Consider the following 8,412-nt stretch of genomic DNA (forward strand, 5'->3'; position numbering starts at 1 on the left):
AAAACCCCCAGGAAGCTATCTCTCAAACAGATGCCCTGGGCTCAACATTTCAATAGGTTCAATTTTACTTTGAAATACATTCCGGGAGGGAAGAATTTTATGGCTGATGCTTTGTCCAGGCTTCCGCAGTACAACAGTTCGAAGCTCAGTGTGGTCCAACCTGTCATTCCCACAAGAGGTCTGGCTGCTCCTGTTGTCACTAGAAGTCAGACAATTAAGCTGGAGGTCACAAAAGACTTTATCTCTGAACTAAAGGGAGCCCTTACAAAGGATGATTGGTTCCAGCAACACATGAATGAATGCACCATGAAAGATGGATTGGCTTGGATTGGTGCAAAATTATACGTCCCTGCATCCTTTAGAACCATCATCCTCCAATGGGCTCATGACTCGCATGGCTGGACACTTTGGATTCGTCAAAACCTTGCACATGGTTAAGAGACAATTTTAGTGGCCTTTGTTGAAAAAAGACATTGAGTCTTATGTGGCTAGTTGTCCCATTTGTGCCACTGCAAAATGCCCTCCAGGAAAACCTCAAGGATTGCTCCAGGTGGTAGTTCACCCGGAAGCCCTGTGGAAGGAGATCTCTATGGATTTCATTGTTGAACTTCCAGAGAATCAAGGAAATACAGTAAACTGGGTTGTTACTGACTTATTCTCCAAGCAAGTTCATTTCATTCCTTGCTCCAAGATCCCATCCGCCAAATCTCTGCTAAGATGTTCATCTCACATATATATCGCTTGCATGGGGTGCCGGACCGCATCATTTCAGATAGGGGTGTTCAGTTCACCTCCCTCTTTTGGAAAGAATTCCTGAAACTGATTGGCTCCACCCAGGGCTTAAGCTCTTCCCACCATCCTCAGACTAATGGGGCCTGCGAGAGGACTAATTCTGTGCTGGAGCAATATCTTTGTTGTTTCATCAACTACCAGCAGGATGATTGGGTGGAATTATTGTCTCATGCTGAAGTGGCTTACAACAATTCCGTGCACAGTAGCACGGGCTTTACCCCTTTCCGTGTTGTATACGGGCAAGATTTTGTGCCCATTCCGGAGATTCCTCGTGAGAAACCACAAGTGTCCTCACTCTCCGAGTGGAGTGATCCCCTTCGGGAGATGTGGCCTTTGACGCACCGGGCGCTGTATGCTGCACACCGTGCACATAAGAAGCAGGCTGATAGGAAACGGTCTAAACCCCATGACTGGGGTTGGTGATCGGGTTTATTTATCCACTAAGTTTCTTCAAACGCCTCAAAAGTCAAAGAAGTTGGGCCCAAAATATGTTGGCCCATTTCCAATTATCAAGATTACCCTGTTTCCGTCCGCCTCCAATTGCCTAAGCATCTCAGCCGGGTTCATCCTCTTTTTCATGTTAATATCCTGAAACCTGAACATACTTCTCTGTTGAGGACTCCTCTTCCGCCTCCGCCCGCCCCGCTTTTGATAGAGGGAGAGCAGCATTTTGAAATCCGGGAGATTTTGGACTCTCATAAACAGAGGAACCCTATACATTATCTTGTGGCTTGGAAACATTTCCCCCCATCTCACACTGAATGGGTTGTCACGTCCCATGTTCGAGCTCCTCGTCTGCTCCACAAGTTCTACTCTACTTACCCTGACAAGCCCTAATTTCTATATGGACTGCTAATTTTCCTTTTCCCCTTCCCCTTTCTCTCTTCTATGTCATGTTGTTCGTCTGTTTGTCTGTGTTCTTTCGTTTCTGCAGGTGTGACCACCCTTTTCTGGAGGAGGGCTGGATGTCAGCCTCTGCTTCGCTGCTGCTTCGGCTGCCATTGAAACGGGGAGAGGGGCATGGTATTTGGGAGGGGAATCATTATGTGCTGGAGGAGTGTTATTAGAAGCTGTCCTGACCATCTCTTTGCACATGTGGAAGAAGGGAGTTTCCTGCCAAGGCCAACTGTCCAGCATTCCAGCCTGATGATGCTTTTTAAAGATACCTCCCACCTGACAGCTGGGTGAATTATTATTGGAGTATGAAATGGGGTGCCAAGGGGAGGGGATTGAATTATACATGATATCCATTGCTTTCGCGCCAATTTACTCAGACTCAGCTTTGCTTTGCTACTCATCGTTTGTAATTAGTAAAAGTACACTTAATTCTAAAAATGGAGTTGAGTGGTTTCTTTCCTGATTATTAAATGAAGCAGCACCTGACAGGCCTTTTGTGCATCCAGAAATAACAGTGCCATTTGCTTCTCTGGGTGGGCTTCATAGTACTTTAGTGTATTCAATACAATTCGCATATTCTCTTTATCTGTCTCTTAGGGAGAAATCCATTTTGTTCTATGTGTTCATTTAAAAGTCTCTTCATTCTTTCTGTCATTGATGCAAAAATGTTATAATCCACATTTAGTAGTGAAATAGGTCTATAGTTTTTTACTTGTTGTAGATCTGACTCTTCTTTTGGTATAAGCGTTATATAAGCCTCCGTCCATGGTATCTTTGCCTCCCTTAGTAAGTCATTAAATAATCTCAATATTACATTGCTTAATACTTCTTGTAGTGTTTGGTACAGTTTGCTGGTAATCCATCTGGTCCTGGTGTTTTCCCCTTCTTTTGCCTTTTGATACCTTCTATTACCTCCATCATTGTAATTCTTCTAGCGCCTTCTTAAATTTTTCTGGTATATTAGTTATTCTAGTTTTCTCTAAGAATTGTCTTATTTTCCCTTCTGGTAACCTCTCATCAACATCTTGTTATGATAGTTTGTTAAAATGTTGCAGCAGATTGTGGTTTGTAATCTACTTACGAAAGAGCAGGACTTGAGACCATGAAAGTGAGAGAAACAGGTTTATTGGATGCATCGAGTTCAGCGTGTTCACACACCAAAATCTGAACTGCCTGAGCTCTGCCCAGGATCCTACTTTTATGCCGTGTTCCACACGGTACATTCTCAAGGCGTTTCCATACACGAGACAAGCATGACATTTCAAAAAGGGGAAATTCATTTGGACTGTTACAGCAAAGGACATAGGAAAAATATAAAAAAGAGAAGTTCCTATTTCGTCTTAAGCTGTCAGCAGCTTTTACCTCTGTTCTATCTCTCACCCACGTCTGGCTTCCTATGCCCCCACTTTACAGAGCCTTGCCACACTGTCCAGCCCTATTTCTAATACTTATGAGGAAGTTGGAGAGAAAAGTTCACTCCAGCTAAAAGTAAACTTTGGGACTCCAGGGCACTAGAATGAAAAGCCAAGCTAATATGAATTTTTTTTTTTAATAAATGTTTTTTAATTTTAATTTAAAACAGGTACAGCATCTTTCTTTACATCTGTAGAAAATGTATCAATCAATTACAGATAAGTTTTGGTACATCTCCTCCACAGTCAACCAACATAACTCATATTAACTCAAGCATTATTATATATCCATTTTCATTTAACTGTAATTATTATTTAGAAATATTAATAAAAGTAATAATCTTGAACAATACCTGCCCACACCGGTGGGAAAAGAAAAGAAAAAAAAGGGCAAATAAAAAATAAAAATTAAAATAAAAAATAAAAATAATACAAAAAAAGACAAAAACGACAAGAGACAAGGCAGGAAAACAAAACAAAACACAGGTGTCTATTATGAGGGAAAAAAAAGAAGTATATCAACTGGTTACAACATGCTTTGGTGCTTCTCTTCCATTAACTCATATTAATTCAAATATCTTAACTCGGATATTTACCATATCAACATCATTATACCTCCAGTTTTAATTACCTATGGTTATTTAAACATCCTTCATCCTTAGCTATGCTAAAGAATTAATCCATAACACATACTGACAATTCATTTACTTATTTGTAAAATCCTCTATTATCATCAAATCCTCATGTCCTATTTTAGCTAGACATCCATAATATTTAATTATATCATATATCATAACATTTTCCCAGTATTGATTAACATTTGATTGTATGTATTTTATTTAGTTTTTTTAATAGTGATAATTATTGTAGTTAATACTCTTTATGTATAATCTAAAGATGTTTTCTCATATCCAATTGTTAGTTATCATATCAACTCCACATTATATACATTACTATCAATATCAATTATTATTCAACTATATCTGTTACAAAAAAAAGCAATTAGGTTTAGCTAGTTTTCAATTGTATTCTTCAATCTATCAGCCAGTTCCAAATTATATATATTACTATCCATATCAGTCATTATTCAGCTATATCTATTACACATTAAGGTAATCAGATTTAGCTAATTTTAAATTACGTTCTTCCATCTGTCAGCCAGTGTCTCTCCAATAGCAAAATCTTCTCAAACCAATTGCCACGCGTTGGATAAATTTACCAAATGTTTTCATAAGCAAATCCAGACAAAGATATTTTCGCACCTTTGGACTCTGAATGTCAGTGATGAAATAATAATGTTGTCCTGGGCTTGTAAAATTTTCCAAATTAACTTTAATTCTCAAGGGTGGATTTTCCATTCCTCCTGCACTCTGTCTCTTTAAATGGGTCTTCTTTATAGCTCCCCCCCTCCTTTCTTCCTCTGAGATAGACCAGACACCATTTCTCACATTTTCCATTTGTATTTCAGGAACATTTAAAGATTCAACGATCTCAGTTTTTACTTCATATTTTAAAATCAGATGATCCAATTTTCTTTCCAGCCTTTGATAAGAGTCAAAAAGCCCTCTACATGCAGAAAAAAGAATCTGAAATGAAATCTTAGAGGTATTTTGAGACGCCATGATGTGTCGCAGTTTAAAATTGCAAGCTCTTTTTTTTTTTTCCACAGACTTCGAAGCACTTTTCTTAGTCTCTTGCAGGCTGTGCAATCTTATCTGATCGTAAACAGAGCCAAGTAATAAAGTAATAAAAATGTCGAATCGTGACGGGCTAATTAGTAGAAAATAAATTTTACGATCCACTTAGGGAGAGTCAGAGGGGGGAGGATGTCGAGGAGTTTCTTGAAGCATTTAAGAAGTAAAGTAACCACCAGCCATAAATCCATTTTAAAAAGCCAATTCGCCGCTAAATTTTCCTATTCTTTGGTTTCAGTTAGCTTAAGTTTTTAACGCGAACAGTCTCTCTTGGATAATAAGATCAGCTTACCAGATGACATCACTTCTACCATTCTTAGGGGCAACCTGCAGTTTCAGTTAGCACGCAGCTAATCCAGAAAGGAATTGGCACGAGGAGTTAATACCCCCCCCCCGAGACTTGCGGGTGTCTCTGAGGTCCTGGGTCTCTCCTCACCTTCACTGTCGTCTCCGGGACAGCTAGCGTTCAAAGAACCCGTCCAAAAATCCTTCGGTATAGAGGAATTTCAGGAGTAGCCTGAAACTCCATCTTCTCACTGCTAAGCCCCGCCTTCTTCCCACTAATATGAATTTTTAAGGTCCATTCTATTAAGACCACCTAACCTGGCCAGCCACTGGTGGGTTTACCTGTGCAACCCCTGCTGCATCATTCCCCCCTATTGAAACTTCACCCAATCCTAAGATTACTGTGTAGTTTCATAAATTGCAGGTTCCTCTCCATTAAGCATGAGCCCAACATATTTGCTTGAGCGTCCTTCTTCCGAGCGTCCCACCAGGGCCAGGACCTTTGCAGTGGCCCATTTCTCCATCAAGAGGGGTAAAGAGTTTGTGATAGTGGACAAAGATTGGCATAATGCAGGGGATGATTACACAGCCTGCTGCGATCAGGCCAATCAAGGCAATGATGGCCTGCAACCTTGGCAATTTTGGGAACCAGGAGTTAGAAGTGGAGGTTAAATCAAATCCTTTCCATTCCTACCCTGGGAAATGAGTGAGTTGCCTCATTTCTGTGGTGAGCTGCTTAATGACACGTCCAGTCTCATCAATGTGAAGGCAGCAATTAAACAAGTTGAACTTCCCACAGAACCTCCTTCCCTTGCGTGGAAGTAATCAAGAGCCAATCGATTTTGGTACACTGCAGTACAGAGTTTGTCAGTGGCAGTGGAGAGGATATTCAAAGATTTATCAATCGTCTCCCCAGCCAAGTCCAATACTGCCTGCAAGCGCATGATTGATTGATCATGTAAATGGGGTGCAGTAACCCCAAGACCCATCCCCAGCCCAAGTGGCCCTCCCATCGGTGCATACGATTCTCTCTGAGCTCCACGTGTCTGATTTCCCATATGCAGTCAGTTCCTTACAAGTGAAGTTAGAGAAGGCTGTGTCCACCTCCCTCTTCTGATGGATGGGCCCACTGAGTCATACACCGGGACCCCTAGCACCTGTCGTGATTGGATGGGCAACAGAAAGAACGAAAGTTTTATCCATCCAAGAACACAGGGAGGATTTCGTAGGCCAATGTGCCACGAATCCAATACATGTTCTCCGGGGCTTCCCAAGGGCCAGATGGGGTTTGTGGCTTTTTTCCCCCATTTTGTCCTTCTGTGGACCCTGCAGGCATTTAGTGCATTCCAATGGAGAGGGGGTAATGGCCTTCCTTGTGGCCCTGGGTTCCCTTGGGGCTCCCTTTTCCTTCCCTTGTGGGCCGCCCCTCCCATACTCCTGAGGGGTCCGTGTGGGATGGGGGTTCCTACTCTGTTGTAGGAGTGGCTCCAGAACCACCATTCCCTTTCCCTGTGTGTTTAGGGTGGCTACAGCTGTTCTGCTGAGGGCCTTGTCAAGTGTCCCCGCATGGCATTGATATGTTTCCAAGTAGTTGGATTGGGTTATCCAGATCTCCAGGCAACTGGCTTTAGCAGTAGTGTTGCGTGTTACACCTATGCGCCAGTACTTACTCAGATCTTGTGCATTCATGCTTGACAGATTCTCATCTTCTGACCACCATTGTAGAAACCACTGATTCCCTACATCCCCAATAAGCTGACAAGTTATCTCCACTATTATGGGAATCTGGTCATAAGTTATGTCATATTCCATTTTCAGGCTGAAATCAAAGGGTGTCCACTTCACCTGAGCCCTTGTCCTTTCTGGAAAAGGGGTCTGGGAAGGGTCTCTGAATGGGCTTTTTCTTTGCAATGGCACCTAATGGTCAAATTGTATCGTTTGTTTGGTGCCCAAGTTGTGACATTGGGGTTCACTCGACACTGCCAATAGTTCCCTGTCTCCTCCGAACTGGGGGATAGCCCCTCCTTCAGATGGCAATTTAATAACCAGCGTTCATTATACACAAAATGCAGTCCCTGTTCACCCTGATAAAAGCAGTCTTTGCCAAGGGGAAAGGCCCTGAACCCATTTCTTCTAGCATTGGCTCAGAAGTTACCAGTGGAGGGGAGTCGTTTGTAGAGGTGAGGGGCCTAGCTTCCAGTTGTTGGGGAGTACCCTCATTATCCTCATTCCCCCCCTATAGGAAAGGATGGAGCAGGAGAGGGGGTTGGGTCCTCGTAATCATTCGGAACCTCCCACACCACCAATGGGGCCTCACCCTTTGCTCTGGCCAAGATTGTCTGATAGAGATAAAGAGAGTCAATGAGAATAGAAATGAATAGGAGAAAAACCACGATCAGAACTGCTGGCATCAGGCCTCTCCTAATGCACGCAGTTTGGCGTAGGCACTAGTCAATCTCCATGGTTGTGTCTGGGCATTGGACGGGGCGGAGTTTCCACGGTAGACGCAGTACGTTGCCTGTGCGATGGGTGTCGACGGCACCTGGAGCGACACCTGCAGAGGGCGCTGGTTCTTCACCACCTGTTCGTAGAGTGATAGCTTCCCAAGTATCCGCAAAAGAGGTGGCGTTCCTCCTGGTGCTTCTGGAACGTGAGGCACAGAGGCTCCACGGGGTCACTGGAGGCCTTCCAGTAAGCTCTCGCAGCCAATTTAAAACGGGTCCAGTGAATCCAAGGCCTAATATCAGCTACCTTAACAACAAGTGGAGAAAAAAACAACAACAGTATATGGCCTACACCATTTGGGGCCCAATAGTTCCTTCTACCAGTCCTTCACCCAGACTTCTTGTCCTGGGTGGAAATTGTGGACTGGAGTTACAATTACATGAGAACGACAAGACAGAACATATTTTTGTAATTGATGGACTATGGCATTCAGGGCTTGCAACTGTTTGAGCTTCACCATGTCTGCAACTTGGGGGTGGGCAACACCTGTGGGCCAAGCAAATTAGGAACCCTCCCATACAACAACTCAAATGGCGAGACACCCAACTCCTTGGTGGGAGCGCACCTCATTGCCAGCAACGCCATGCTGTGGGCATCCGGCCATCTGAGATGGGTTTCCTGACGAATTTTGGCCAACTCATCCCTTATGGTGTGATCTGCCCTCTTGACCCCCCCCCCACCTGAACTGGGCCTTGACATGGGTTATTAGCAGCACATACCTGACATTGAGAGCAAACAGCAGCTGCCAGGCTAGACCTCCCTGAGCCAAGGCTTTTTTCAAAGCCGTTTTTCCTAAGTGCAAATGCTTATGCAGGGAGGAGACAGCG

The sequence above is a fragment of the Thamnophis elegans genome, chromosome 7 (genome assembly GCF_009769535.1).
Source record: "Thamnophis elegans isolate rThaEle1 chromosome 7, rThaEle1.pri, whole genome shotgun sequence".
In the NCBI taxonomy this organism is placed as follows: Eukaryota; Metazoa; Chordata; class Lepidosauria; order Squamata; family Colubridae; genus Thamnophis; species Thamnophis elegans.